Genomic DNA, 15,213 nt, shown 5'->3' with positions numbered 1-15,213 from the left:
ATATTTGGGAGCAGAAGAAAAATCAAAGACTGAAATTCCCATGTGGGGAAGGTAGCTCGGGGGAAACAATGGTGCGGACCCAAACAGTCAAGGCAGGGACACAAATGGTGCAGCAAACTAGTTTACTTAGAAAAACAGGGAAATAAATAAACCTTGACTTCAGGTACAAATAAGCAAAACAAAATGCAGCCTAAACCAAATTCCTGCTCGTCTGAGCAACTAACTGAACAGAAGTAATAACCTAACTGTCCATGTGGTTTACTACCAGCCACACGAAAAACACAAGCACAAATTGGTCTCACCAGACTCAAAGTTAACTTAGACAGGCAACCCCGAAGATCCACCCAATGTATCACAGTGTCTGATGATGGATGATGAATCTGATGTTCCTTTAGACTGTCTAGTTTATAACAACTATTAGTTGGCTCACTTTGCACCAAAATTTTACACCAAAATGGTGCAATCTTGGCAGACATTGTCGCATCTTAAGGCTAGGTTCACAACTATGTCAGAATCTCTGTAGGATTCCATTGAAAATCAGTGGAGAGAAAAGTCTTGCACGGAGGACTTTTCTCTCAACCCAAAGGGGTCCCCAAATGGCTCTGCCTCCCTTCATAAGGGCAGTTTTGCTTTTAGAGTAGACGGCGGCGAAAAAATTTCTTTTGTCCTCTATCTGACCAGTATACCTCAATATACCAAAAAAGTATGACAAAGTGACTAGACTTTGCCAATAAATACAAGTGTATTAGCATAAAAACCTATAGGTTACATGGAAAAGTCCCTTGGGTGACAGATCATTTATACATGTAATATTGGCCATAGACACGAGAGATTTGTCAGTAACGCTGCCAATACAGATTCAGTAGAAATGGCCTATGTTGATCGTCATGTGAAAATAATAATAAAAAAAAAAAATTGCATGGGGAAACCAACATCTGACTTGATCTTGAGGGAAAAGGATCATTTAAAGGCATCCTACCATTGGATACCCTTTTTTCTAACTAAGACATAGGAATAGCCTTAAGAAAGGCTATTCTTCTCCTACCTTTAGATGTCCTCCTCGCCACCGTTCGGTAGAAATCCAGGTTTTCTTTGGTATGCAAATGAGTTCTCTTGCAGCACTGAGAGAACTCTCCAATACCACCTCCATCTTCTTCTGGAACGCCCTCTCGCTGTGTCTTCTTCTGTCCTGGGTTTCAATCTTCTAGGCATGCGCAGTCAGCTATGCCATTGGGCTCGGGCAGAGCCGACTGCGCATGCCTAGAAGATTGAAACCCAGGATGGAAGAAGACACAGCGAGAGGGCGTTTCAAAAGAAGATGGAGGTGGCACTGGAGAGTTCTCTCGCAGTATTGGGGATGCCCCCACTGCTGTTTGAGCACTACGGACCGCCCCCAGTGCTGCGAGAGAACTCATTTGCATACCGAAGAAAACCTGGATTTCTACCGAACGGTGGCGTGGAGAAGACATCTAAAGGTAGGAGAAGAATAGCCTTTCTTAAGGCTATTCCTACGTCTTAGTTAGAAAAAAGGGTATCCAATGGTAGGATGCCTTTAAATGATCCTTTTCCCTCAAGATCAAGTCAGATGTTTCTTAACGCTATTCCTACGTGTTAGTCAGAAAAAAAAGGGTATCTATTCAGAGGATCCCTTTAATTCATTGCAAAGTGACTGTTCATTGAGTATTTCTAGCTAATGGCTGTGCTCTACAGGACCACATATCCTATTAACATGGAACACAACAAACAATTATTTTAGTGAATTTTAATGGACTATGTGGCCGCCGTTCCGACAACCAGTTTTTGGCCACATTTGAGCTAAGATCATTCCCTTATACCTGGAATTAGAAATCAGGATCAAATTTGTAACAGATTCTCAGATGGTTATCGGTCTCTTGGGCACCAGAATATGGTCAACAACTAGACGTATTAGTCACAATTGTCATGTTGTGTCATCTATGGCTTAGTCCTCTCCGTCAGTGTCCTGTATAGAGCGCGGAGCACGATGAGAATCTTCTGTACGTCTAGTTTGCGAGAGACATACATGTCTTACATAAAATATCCTATGACATATGACAAAGTGCTATACCTCCTAGAATAACTCCTAGAAATTGGGGCCCCTCCTTTATAAATATCGCTCCGGATTTTCCAGCGCACTTACGCCATTTTATGAGCGCAGGTCGACAAGCAGTTTCTCGGCTCTCCATGTATTCATTACATTTTATGTTTTTTATCTTGCTATTATAGGCCCGGCTTTCTTTTATTATAACATCTCCTTAGCAAATATTTTCTCTTCTTCATTCTTCTTATTGCAGCCTGACGTTCTTTCTCTTTGCCTAATCTCTGCTCCCCATCCGTGCCTCCTCTCTCCCTCCTCGGCTGTCCCTTTCAGTAATTAGACTTTGTCAAACACAGTAATTAGCAACACTTTGCCTTGGTGGCTTTTTTGCCGTCATGTCTCTTTTCATTCACAAAAAGACTTGTAATAACCCATAATGGCAGGGCACAACTACCGCACAATACCACTTCTGTATACTGCTGAAGGTTAGCTCTGCAGCCAAGGGACATGCTTGTAGGCTCGGTATAGGAACAGTATTCTAAGATCAGTTCTTCTATATACTCCTTACTGTCCCTAGGCTAATGAACTCTCTAATAGATACATTCTTGGGGTTACACTTTCCTTAAATAGGATCCTCCACCCCAGTCCAGTTGGTTTCCTATATTACTGTATGATGTTGTATGGTAGGGGTATTCGTCCATACAATATGTAGATATTATGATCGTCTGAATTTAGGAACACACACCAACAATGGGAACAAAAGAGAGTTCCAAATGAAGGATATTCCAAAATTGATCTTTTTTGAAGAATGCAAGTATTTACTAAAAATTGACACGACAAGAGAGGGGACAGATCCCACTTGAACCCCTTAAGGACGCAGGGTAGGATGGGCATTGAGGCTTGTCGATTTTTTAAAAAATTTCCATCTCTGCCTTCCAAGACTCAGCTGTTGATCCCCTGTACAATACACTGCAATGCTTCTCTATTGCAGTACATTGTACATATGCTCGCTATGTGTCATATCAAAAAGCAGCCACAAGGCCCTCTAGCCAACTAGGGGCCATGATTACTATTGATCACGATGATTTCCGAGTCCTAAATCTGGCATTGACTCCTAAATCTAGTAGTGTAGCTGGGACCTAGAATTTGTGCTTCTATGCTTGCTATGGCTCTGAGCATGAACTATATGCTTAGTGTAACATAGTAGTATGGCACGGAGTGATAAGGCATTAAAGGGTCCCATCTGGGGTGGGGTTCCGACTTCTGGTAACCTCATCAATCCTGAGGATGAAGGGGACACTGCTGAATTACTGCACCATTCCCTTCTAGGATCAGTAGGAACAGCATTGGACTGGCCCACCCTAGTACCAGAGGGGCCCTTCCCGGGGGGGCCAAGGCTGTCTCTAGTACAATAATGGTCCAGAAGAAGGCACCCAAATTTAAAGAGTACTTTAGAGTATTTTCTAAGGATTGTTTGTGGGTGGGTACACAGAATCATTTTATCTAGTGAGAACCTTGGATAGGAGATTAGACCCCAACCACAACTGATGGCATATCCTAGAGATGTGGTATAAACTTGCTACATGCTGAAGACCTGTAGATAACAAGCTTCATAGCAATAGTCCTCACTGTCCTGTATACTTCATCATAGCTAAAGATTCCATCTTAAATCTGGAGTTCGGGGTTGTAGCAATAGGGTTGAGCAAATGCAACTGTTATAAAGGCCATGAATATTTGTGACCAATGACCCAGTAAACATAAATGCAACTGTAAAGAAGAATGAAGCAAAAGGTTTATACCCTAAATCAGTGATGGCGAACCTTTTAGAGACCGAATGCCCAACTGCAACCCAAAATCCACTAAATAATCACAAAGTGCCAACACAACAATTTACCCTTAATACTGTGCGGATACACAATTGTGGACCTGCAAAATACAGTCATGTAAATGGGGCTTTACAGAACCTTCAGTCATACAAAACAACTTTGTACTGAAAGTACTTTGTACAAAGTTTGCATTTGGCATAATTTTGAACAATTAATGTTCACGATTTGCATCGCACAGGATCTGTTTTATAGTGACTATGCAATGTTATTACACCCTGTACTGATATCATATGTCTGCTATAAAACCGATACTCTGTGATATATCTAATGAGGGACCCCCACATAGTACAATCTGCTCCACAATGACCCACACACAGTACAATCTGCTCCACAGTGGCCCCCACACAGTACAATCTGCTCCACAGTGGCCCCCACACAGTACAATCTTATACACAGTAGCCCCCACACAGTACAATTTGCTCCACAGTGGCCCCCACACAGTACAATCTGATACACAGTGGCCCCCACACAGTACAATCTGCTCCACAATGACCCCCACACAGTACAATCTGCTACACAGTGGCCCCCACACAGTACAATCTGCTACACAGTGGCCCCCACACAGTACAATTTGCTCCACAGTGGCTCCCACACAGTACAATCTGCTACACAGTGGCTCCCACACAGTACAATTTGCTCCACAGTGGCTCCCACACAGTACAATCTGATACACAGTGGCCCCTACACAGTACAGTTTGCTCCACAGTGATCGCCATCACGACCCTAAATAAAGAATAATCTGCAATTAGCAAGTTAGCTTTGAAGGACTAGTACAGAGTAGAGAGGAGCTTGTCCATGTGAGACAATAAGAGTAGAAGCTACTCATAAAGTAATGTCATGGCAGCAGGGTCACTGTAGGTTGTAGGCTTTCCTAAAATGGTGAGTTTTCAGGTTGCACTTGAATGTTCTCAGGGGGTACGGTCTGATAAGTTAAGGAAGGCGAGCTCTAGAGTCTGGGGATACATGGGAAAAACTTTGGATTTTTTAACCTAGAGTTGACCTAAATTGAAATGAATAGGGAAGAGCTGCAGTACCAGACACAGCCACATTTAAATGGAAGGCGCTGTGCAGAAATATCCACTGCTCAAAAATTTTGATGCAAAATGTTGATCCAAAGTAAATCTGTCAAGAAGTGGCATAAGGAAGAGACAAGTATCAAGCAAGATGCAAATCTGCCGCTGTAGTAATTTGGCACTTCTTGACCTGTCTGATCTAGTTTTTAAAGGTTTTTCCCCATATAAACAAATTGCTCTCAAGATGGCAGTAACTGCTCCCTGTCCCAACCCCGTGGGCTAAAATTAAAGGAACATCCAAGCAACCTTGCTCGATACTGTTTAATTAATTCTCACAGAGGAGACTGGGAGATGCAGAAACAGTGTAGCACATGAAGATAACCATAACGTGATGGGAACAGTGTAACTCAGCTGTGCTATCCTTAGTGTAGAATACTGTCAGGGCTCCTAGGAACTTATCTATAAAACATAGTGTATAACACTGTCAGGGCTCCTAGCAACCTATCTATAAAACATAGTGTATAACACTGTCAGGGCTCCTAGGAACCTATCTATAAAACATAGTGTATAACACTGTCAGGGCTCCTAGGAACCTTTCTATAAAACATAGTGTATGACACTGTCAGGGCTCCTAGGAACCTATCTATAAAACATAGTGTAGAACACTGTCAGGGCTCCCAGAAACCTATCTATAAAACATGGTGTATAACACTGTCAGGGCTCCTTGGAACTTATCTATAAAACATAGCATATAACACTGTCAGGGCTCCTAGGAACCTATCTATAAAACATAGTGTAGAACACTGCCAGGGCTCCTAGGAACCTATCTATAAAACATAGTGTATAACACTGTCAGGGCTCCTAGGAACCTATCTATAAAACATAGTGTAGAACACTGTCAGGACTCCTAGGAACCTATCTATAAAACATAGTGTATAACACTGTCAGGGCTCCTAGGAACCTATCTATAAAACATAGTGTATAACACTGTCAGGTCTCCTAGGAACCCATCTATAATACATAGTGTATAACACTGTCAGGGCTCCTAGGAACCTATCTATAATACATAATGTATAACACTGTCAGGGCTCCTAGGAACCTATCTATAATACATAGTGTATAACACTGTCAGGGCTCCTAGGAACCTATCTATAATACATAATGTATAACACTGTCAGGGCTCCTAGGAAGCTATCTATAAAGTATAGTGTATGATACTGTCAGGGCTACTAGGAACCCATCTATAATACATAGTGTATAACACTTCCTAGGCTGCCTTGGCAAATTTACTATAACTGGCGCAAGTTATACATGAGATCTATTCCAGGTCCTGACTGGTGTAAACTTTAATTCCTCGCACCACCATGTTACTTGATAAAGACTAACCTACAGAATGCCAGTCTTCATAAATACCACCTACTATAATCATTGATGAACTCCATTAGTATGTATTTGTCTCACTGTCCATATGTTTTGCTTCTATTACCATTTACCGTCTTGTAGACTAGACTTCAGTGTACCGAAAATACACCGGTGACCTACAAGAGTCCCGGTATTATCTGGAAGTCAGCGCAGAAGTCTGAAGACAGATACAGAAGCAATAAAGTGTAAATAAAGTATAAATAAATGAAAAGGAGGAGTGCGGCATAGGACTCGAATAGCAGGGGATAATAAGCAGCAAGGAGGGGATGAGAGCGAGAATAAAACGCTGACATTTGTATGTCCAGATCTCCCGCATGTCTGATATTTACTCAGGATTATCAGATACTTCTACTTTCCTGCTTTGAATCCTGAAGGGTGTACGGGTTAACCCTTACCTGACCTTCCTAAATTCCACCGCTGAGATCTAAGTCATGTAACAGACTTATATAGTGCAATGTCGTATACTAAGACTACATAATGAAGAATCATATATAATGATGGGCGTACGATTGCTACATGGCACTTGTAAGGGTAAGAGGTCACCACCATGGTAGTTGTAATGTGGTTTCCAAGTTCTATCCTATTCCAGGTGGATCCAAAGTTCTTGCCCATGGCATGACGAAGAGTTAAAGCACGTTGCCTGCAGATCTGAGATGGTGTCATTATATTTGGGAGGTGGAGTGGCGGTCACTGTGCTTGCAGAGCATGGCTTACCAATTACGGGAAGCGTGTGGTTTGCTCTTCATTTGTGAAGAAATGGAGGAATTACCATGCACAGATCGCAGAGACTGGTCAATGGGCATGAGCCGTCACCCCGAGCTCGCTACTCGTCTCCTAGTATTGATCATACAAATCAAACCTGCTAAATGTACAGGAATGTATCACCGTCACTTCCTATATTATACAACCCCGAATATCTAGAACCACACAAGAGTCTTGTAGGCCTCTCCATATGAGGAGGACATTGACTTGGCTTAGTGCTGTAAATTGTGATCTTCAAGCCGATACCAAACCCCGTGGTTGGCTTTTCTATATACACAGGGTGCTTGTATCAGGGAGCCTCAGACACACTGAGCAAACATTTCTTCCTGTCTCAGATATCTGAGAAACTGTGATAAGAGAGACTCTCGTGAATGACGCAACACTCGCTTATGTCGCCTCATATCATTGATAGGACTATGATTACAATTACACTGACTACTAGGCCAACGAAAGAAGACGGATTCCAGATCGATCCATCAAATGCATAATGTTCTAATGTTACATCCACATATTAACCCTTCTCCTTCCCACCTTCCGAAAGCCATAACTTTTTTTTTCAAAAATGCCCGTCAACATAGTCAAGTAAGGGCTTATTTTTTTGTGTAATGGCACCCTTTAATATTTTTTATATAGAATGTAGAATCTGATCAGCTTCTATGAGGAGGTCAGCTCAAAGCTGGACATGAGTGATGCAGTAGACATGGTGTATCTGGACATGGGTGATGCAGTAGACGTGGTGTATCTGGACATGGGTGATGCAGTGGACGTGGTGTATCTGGACATGGGTAATGCAGTAGACGTGGTGTATCTGGACATGGGTGTTGCAGTAGACGTGGTTTATCTGGACATGGGTGATGCAGTGGACGTGGTGTATCTGGACATGGGTAATGCAGTAGACGTGGTGTATCTGGACATGGGTGATGCAGTAGACGTGGTGTATCTGGACATGGGTGATGCAGTAGACGTGGTTTATCTGGACATGGGTGATGCAGTGGACGTGGTGTATCTGGACATGGGTGATGCAGTGGACGTGGTGTATCTGGACATGGGTGATGCAGTAGACGTGGTGTATCTGGACATGGGTGTTGCAGTAGACGTGGTGTATCTGGACATGGGTGATGCAGTAGATGTGGTGTATCTGGACATGGGTAATGCAGTGGACGTGGTGTATCTGGACATGGGTGATGCAGTGGACGTGGTGTATCTGGACATGGGTGTTGCAGTAGACGTGGTGTATCTGGACATGGGTAATGCAGTGGACGTGGTGTATCTGGACATGGGTGATGCAGTGGACGTGGTGTATCTGGACATGGGTGATGCAGTAGACGTGGTGTATCTGGACATGGGTGATGCAGTAGACGTGGTGTATCTGGACATGGGTGATCCAGTAGACGTGGTGTATCTGGACATGGGTACTGCAGTAGACGTGGTGTATCTGGACATGGGTAATGCAGTGGACGTGGTGTATCTGGACATGGGTGATGCAGTGGACGTGGTGTATCTGGACATGGGTGATGCAGTAGACATGGTGTATCTGGACATGGGTGTTGCAGTAGACGTGGTGTATCTGGACATGGGTGATGCAGTAGACGTGGTGTATCTGGACATGGGTAATGCAGTGGACGTGGTGTATCTGGACATGGGTGATGCAGTAGACGTGGTGTATCTGGACATGGGTGATGAAGTGGACGTGGTGTATCTGGACATGGGTGATGCAGTGGACGTGGTGTATCTGGACATGGGTGATGCAGTGGACGTGGTGTATCTGGACATGGGTAATGCAGTGGACGTGGTGTATCTGGACATGGGTGATGCAGTGGACGTGGTGTATCTGGACATGGGTGATGCAGTAGACGTGGTGTATCTGGACATGGGTGTTGCAGTAGACGTGGTGTATCTGGACATGGGTGATGCAGTAGACGTGGTGTATCTGGACATGGGTAATGCAGTAGATGTGGTGTATCTGGACATGGGTAATGCAGTGGACGTGGTGTATCTGGACATGGGTGATGCAGTGGACGTGGTGTATCTGGACATGGGTGATGCAGTAGACGTGGTGTATCTGGACATGGGTGATGCAGTAGACGTGGTGTATCTGGACATGGGTAGTGCAGTAGATGTGGTGTATCTGGACATGGGTGATGCAGTAGACGTGGTGTATCTGGACATGGGTAATGCAGTGGACGTGGTGTATCTGGACATGGGTAATGCAGTAGACGTGGTGTATCTAGACATGGGTAATGCAGTACACGTGGTGTATCTGGACATGGGTAATGCAGTGGACGTGGTGTACCTGGACTTTTCAAAGGCTTTTGATACTGTTCCACATAAAAGGTTGGTATACAAAATGAGTGTTGGGACTGGGGGAAAACATCTGCATTTGGTTTAGCAACTGGCTCACTAATGGGAAACAGAAGGGACTTGTTAATAGTAAATATTCAGACTGGGTCACAGTCACCAGTGGGGTGCCACAAGGGTCAGTATTGGGGGTCACGGTCACCAGTGGGGTGCCACAGGGGTCCGTATTAGGTCCTCTCTTGTTTAATATCCTTATTAATGACCTGGTAGAGGGTTTACAAAGCAGGGTGTCCATATTACAAAGCAGGGTGTCCATATTTGCAGATGATACTAAACTTTGTAGGGTAATCAATAATGAGGAGGATAGTAGAATATTACAAGGGGATCTAAGGAAACTGGAAGCCTGGGCGGAGACTTGGCAAATGAAGTTTAATGTTGACAAATGTAAGGTAATGCACTTTGGGCGACGTAATAAAATGTATGACTGTACTAAATAGTAAATTACTGGGTAAGACTGCCAGTGAAAAAGACTTAGGGATTTTGGTGGACAGCAAGCTTGCCTTTAGTGACCAGTGTCAGGCAGCTGCTGCCAAGGCAAATAAAATTATGGGATGCATCAAAAGAGGTCTAGATTCTCATGACAAGGACATAGTTATGCCTCTATACAAATCACTGGTACGGCCACACTTAGAATATTGTGCACAATTTTGGGCCCCGATATACAAGAAAGACATAAGTGAACTTGAAAAAGTGCGAAGACAGGCAACCAAAATGATTAGGGGAATGGGTGGACTGGAGGACAACAATAGATTAACAAACTTGGGGTTATTCCGTTTAGAGAAAAGACGTCTACGGGGAGATCTAATAACAATGTACAAATACATGAAGGGACAATACAAAGAACTTTCTAAGAATATTTTTACTCCTAGGCCAGTGACAGTGACAAGAGGACGTCCTCTACGTCTGGAGGATAGAAAGTGTCACTAGAAACATAGAAGGGGATTCTTCACAGTAAGAACAGCGAGTCTATGGAAGTTACTGCCGCAGGAAGTGGTGATGGCGGATTCATTAAACAAGTTCAATGAGGGCCTGGATGCCTTTCTTCAAGAGAAAAAGATAACAGGTTATGGACTCTAGATTTTAAGGACACATTGATCCAGGGTTTTATACTGACTGCCAAATTTGGAGTCGGGAAGGAATTTTTTCCCCTGAAATGGGGCAATTGGCATAAGCGTCATGGTGGTTTTTTGCCTTCCCCTGGATCAACACTGTAGGGGACTGTAGGGTTATAGGTTGGATTTGATGGACTAATGACTTTATCCAACCTCATCTACTATGTAACTATGTAACTAGAGATGAGCGAGTAGTATTCAAGCAAATACATCGCTGCCATAGGAATGAGTGTAAGCGGCCAAACACCAAGGGGTTAGGCGCATCGAAGATTTGCATCGAAGATTCTTATTTATAAGGGAGGAATTTGTTTTTGTTTTTGTTTTTTACATAATACTCTTATTCCCCCAGGGGATTTAAAGGGGTTGTCCCATCACAAGGATCCTATCTATACTGCTAGTTTATGTGGATTTAAGACTTTTCCTAAATACATTGCTTTATCAAAACTGCTTTGTTTGGCTGCTATCTTAATTTATTCACTTCATTGTTTACACTTTTATTTCTATGGCCCTTGGGATTATCTGCTCACTTGTCAAGTGATGTAGCTGCCTGCTCTCAGGGGGGGAGGGAAGGGCTGGGAGCAGCTATGAGCTGTTTGTGTCTGATAAGTAGTGGAGCTTCTCAGATAGGGGAGGTGAGAGCTCCAGATTTCTGAGCTCTTATCAGTCGGCTTAATTGAATTTGGCTGATAAGGACTGAGATAGGGAGTTCGTTACCTCTGTATGTTATGCAAACTGACTCAAATCCAGCTCTGCTACACCAGCTTCACACTGTGGTAATTCATTTACAACCAATCCCGTGCAAGTGAAACCCCGCCCACCAATGTGCCGAGAAAAGCAGGAAGTGAAGAGAGCACAACAGCCTGCAAGTTAGTGAACAAGCGTCATGGGAATACCCCTTTAATCAGTTGATTATGGTGATGGGGACACCAATTGGTAAAAGAACTGTCTACATGGCAATTGTCCATGGCTTGTCGAGGATTTACAGCTGCGAATGTTACTATCACCTTTCATGTTTGTTACCGACAGGTATCTACTGTATAACCAATATTACCCCTTGTTCACATCTGCGTTTGGTAAATCATTCGGGGAATCTCTGGGGACCCCCCAAATGGACTAATGAACGCATTTGCAAGCGCTGTGCAGTAAAAGCACATGGACCCCTTAGACTATAATGGGGTCCGTGTGCTTGCCACAAGATCTCTGACTCGTGGAGAGGAAAGTAGATTGTGAAGTACTTTCCTCTCCGCATGTTCCCTGCAGAGATCTCACGGCAAGTACATGGACCCCATTATAGTCTATGGGTCCGTGTCCCCATGTGGACTCCCCCAAATGGAATACCAATGTAAATGTGAATGAGGCCTTACTCACCTCTCCAAAACGACTCCGTGCCATCTTCAGGCCTCTGTAGTGACGTCACAGACTGCACATGTGTCAGGCCGGCACTGGTTTTTATGTTCGTCATCTCCCCTGGGCTTCCAATCATTATACTCTGGGGTCTGGCCAGTGGGGGCCAGGAAAGGGAGCATTTTGCCGTTTGCTATGAGGTCCAATCTTTGCTAGTTGCACCCCTGTGTGGTAGGCTCAACTGAGCCCATGCAAAAACCAGCAGTGTTTAGTAGTGGCTCCGAACAGATGATGATGTGGGGGCCACCTGCCAGACCCCTACCAATCAGATATTTAAGACCTATCCTAATGATTGTTCATATATTAAAATTTCCTGAACAACTCTTCTAGGCTAAGGCCCAACGGAACGCAGCTAAAAAAAATGTGGAAAAAATTTTGTATTTTTTTGCTGTGTGTGGTTGGGATTGGCCACAATATCAGAGATTTCATCACCTCGGGATATAATAAGGAGAAATGATTCGCCTCTCTTCATGGATTCTTTTTCATTAAGACGATTGATTGATAAAAATTCATTTGGTAAAATCTATTTTCGATGTAATATGAAATTATTGTTCTCTGTCAGGAACAAATATGAGGAATCGTCAACATGTCCAAAACAAACCCTTCAGAATCCCAGTGCTAATATCAGAGGCCTTGTCGTTAAAGGGATATTACAATTTCTTATAACTAGCAGAGTTCCTGTGTAGTCTAATATACTTGGTTACCCTGCTGTTCAGAAATTCACACCAAACATCCCTGTCACAAAATAATGTCCCATAGCAGTCCTATGAAGCAAGGACCACCAGTGAAGGTACTCTCATCCTCATGATCCTCCACCCTTTTCTAAATGCAGTAGTATACATGGCAATGAGGAGGTCTGATAGAAAGGATCCCAATGGGCACAGAGGGTGTGTAGTCTTGTTTCCCCATTCACCCACTTTCCATGAGCATTGGGCCAATTCACTACCATCATGGTGTGGTTCCTCTAGAGGCTCAGGTTCTCGCCATCACCTATCAGGGTGATTTGGGACACTAAACCACCCACAGGTCCTTATAAACCAAGGGATTAGGGTCCCAAATAATCCATTTTTAATTCCACTTGTGTAGGCAAAAAATAAAAACATTTAGAAATATCCGACTCCGATAGTCCTGGTTCCAGCCCAGTTCTTCACCTCAGCATCAGAGCGCATGTGCCGGACCTTGGGCGTATGTGAAGTGAAGCAATGGAGACAAGACCAACTTATTGGACTCATCTGTGGGGAAGTATAAAGGTTTCTGTTTTTTGTCATGCAGACACAGACCTACATGGAACACAAAACCCCCAGTTGGGGATTGGTTAAATTTCCCATATTGACAGGACATGTTCCCTTTAAGGGTCCAAAAAAATACCCCCCTCCTGTGTGAAGGAGTGGCTGTAACATGGCTATCAGGGTCCACTGCCTATCATCCGCCTTTTGCTCCACAGTTTTTTGCTTTGTGATCTCTGCGCCTCCCCCATAGATGGAGGGCCAGATGTGGATACGACAGTGCCCCCCACATTCCAATGCACTTAATGTGACCAGAGGGGATTTAAGGTTCACATGTAACTTCTACCTCTGAACTCCCTAAAGCCATTTGCCTGATGAAAGGGATTGTCTATGGTATTTTTTTTTTAAGTTTTGGACTCTCTTTAGGATAGGTCATAAATATCTGATTGTGGTTGACTACAGACCCCCACGTTCATCAGCTGTTGGTGGGTGTCCACTTTGCCATGCTCTTTGAGAAACTATTACCCGACCCATAGAAGTAGTATTGTGGGGACCCTGGAAAGAGGGGATGGCCAAGGCTGGTATACTGGTTGATGATCGTTTGATGAACCCTTATGCCTCATATAGGTTCCTATATTGAAAAACCAATAACACGTCTGCCTAGATGTCACCATGCCACTAACTATACAGACCCCACCTGTTATCACAGTAACACCAAGAACAGCCTATTCTACATATAAATGCTACCTTTATTCTCAATTTGTTGCTTTCTTGTTTTGCACATCTTTTAATTGCTCTTAGTCATCCGGACCCGTAACAGCAACCGAGCAATCAGCGGCCAATTATCTTGTGTCACCAGCACTGTCATTACCTCCATCTGCCAGAGAGACTCCCCCCTTCCCTTCAGGGACAAACACACATCATCCTCTCCTGCGTGTACATCACAGCGACATGTCAGAGCCCTTCCTAAGACAAAGTGTCACATAGATCATGCAACAGACAAACCTCTTATGCCTCATAATAACCAGGTATTCCACGGATAAGCAGACACATCACACCATCTTCATAGACCTGGCCTAATGTACAGAAATATCTCTGCACCTTCTTCTATCCTCCCAGTATATGTATCACCATACTTATACTAATACTTCTTCCCAAAGCTATTTTTGACGGAAGCTTAAACTTTTTTATTGGCCGGCTTATACTCACACTCAGTTCAGGTAGGAGAATATAAAGTTACTGTTTGCCAGAATATTCCCAGAAGACCGGCTTATAAGAAGGTTGAAAATGTCCACCAAACCCATCTCCTGCACCTTGTTCACCTTTGTTCTTCAAATAGTTACTCTTAGCTTTGCCTGTGTTTTGCCCTGTCTGGCTCTGGTTCTTCAAGAATCCTCTACTCAAGTAACCTAGCACTATGAATAGCTAACTATCTAGAATGGAAAGACTTGCAGACTGTTTGATTTGTGTCTATTGTTTAGGCTTGGAAGATGCCTTCAGTCGGCTGAATGGAATTTCCTGTGTACATGTGCCTTGTTACCATCACTCTATGATCGAAGGGAAGCATGGACCACATGAGGCAGACAAAGTATGGAGGAGAAACCTGCGTGACATTGCGGACTTCGTCTTTCAACAAAATGTTTTTGGCGTCTATTGTTTAGGCTTGGAAGATGCCTGCGTTCAGCAGACTGGAATTTCTTTTTTACTGTGGACACGTGAGACTCTGTTACAGCCTTTGCAACCGTCCACCCCCATGAGTTAAGGAAGCAGATAATATGCAGGAACAATCAGCACCCTGTCTCCCTGGATGGCTTCTTTGGCCAGATAGAACACATGACAGCGGTAAGAAGAAAGAAGGAAGGCTTGAGAGGAAAGACTGTGTACTTTTTGGGGGCATTTTTGTGGTTAAGGAACAATAGTGCTGATGCAAGTTATCGAACTATCATCTGTGAGCATGAGATCTCACTACTTACC

This window comes from Leptodactylus fuscus, chromosome 7 (assembly GCF_031893055.1).
Source record: "Leptodactylus fuscus isolate aLepFus1 chromosome 7, aLepFus1.hap2, whole genome shotgun sequence".
NCBI classification, from domain to species: domain Eukaryota; kingdom Metazoa; phylum Chordata; class Amphibia; order Anura; family Leptodactylidae; genus Leptodactylus; species Leptodactylus fuscus.
The sequence above is the reverse complement of the archived record's forward strand: the minus strand, read 5'-3'. Positions refer to the sequence as shown.